This window comes from Sinocyclocheilus rhinocerous, unplaced genomic scaffold (genome assembly GCF_001515625.1).
Source record: "Sinocyclocheilus rhinocerous isolate Xijiao unplaced genomic scaffold, SAMN03320098_v1.1 C36036122, whole genome shotgun sequence".
Classification (NCBI taxonomy): domain Eukaryota; kingdom Metazoa; phylum Chordata; class Actinopteri; order Cypriniformes; family Cyprinidae; genus Sinocyclocheilus; species Sinocyclocheilus rhinocerous.
Genome location: NW_015771250.1, coordinates 1 through 777, shown reverse-complemented (window position 1 = coordinate 777; position 777 = coordinate 1). Strand labels below are relative to the sequence as shown.

The window sequence follows — 777 nt, the reverse complement described above, 5'->3', positions numbered from 1 at the left end:
ATTTCCATTTTTTTAATGGCATTATTTTTAATAATTACTTGAATGCAATTACTAATTACAGACTTGACAGTCTATTAATGTCAAGCTAAAAATATAAAGCAACTAACAAATAGTTCTGAAAATATGCACAAATTTGAATGTGTGCGAACAGCCCCTAAAAATGTAAAATAAAAATAATCAACATCAAGGCTTTCACTTACCAGTCGCAAATTTTTTGAACCTTCTGCCCAATCTGGTCGCCCCAAAAGGAGATGAGGAACACTACGTTCTTACAGATCTCCCCCTGTAGCACATAAACACGAGACAGACTCTCCGTAAACAAGCTCTGAATACATTAGCACGCTCTAGCAGCAGCAGACGGCTATGATCTAAAACTGTGAAACAAACACAGAGGCATGTTCACACCATGCAGCATATTCTGTTAAACCAAACCATTTGAATATAACTACAGCCATTAAAAAGCACTTTGCTGGTGGATCTCAGCATCCTCATTTACACACGAAGTTTGCATACCGTGTCCAGATCGGCCAGGCTCTCGTCCACTTCTGCGTAGCTGAGGATGGTGTAACCTTTACAGACGCGCCAAAGCATGCGCTCAAACGCCTCCACCTTCACCCGCTGAATCAACCCTGAGACAAACCTGAAACACAAACATCACACGTACGTAAGGTCACAGCGGTGTGGATGTAGACCGAGACACACTGATCTGTTTAAAAGATGTAAGTGAGAGGGTCTTTGTGACTCACCCGAGTTTGGCGCCCAGTCTCTGCATGCTGG

The 777-nt window shown here is 42.3% G+C and overlaps 1 long non-coding RNA gene across 1 annotated transcript; it reads right to left on the bottom strand.

Annotated features, from left to right (window-relative positions):
* Positions 1 to 203: 203 nt before the first annotated feature.
* Positions 204 to 777, bottom strand: LOC107735405 (uncharacterized). The gene is made up of 3 exons (XR_001639399.1): positions 747 to 777; positions 514 to 640; positions 204 to 283 (listed from the first exon to the last, which is right to left on the bottom strand). It is a non-coding gene; the product is annotated as an uncharacterized LOC107735405 (long non-coding RNA).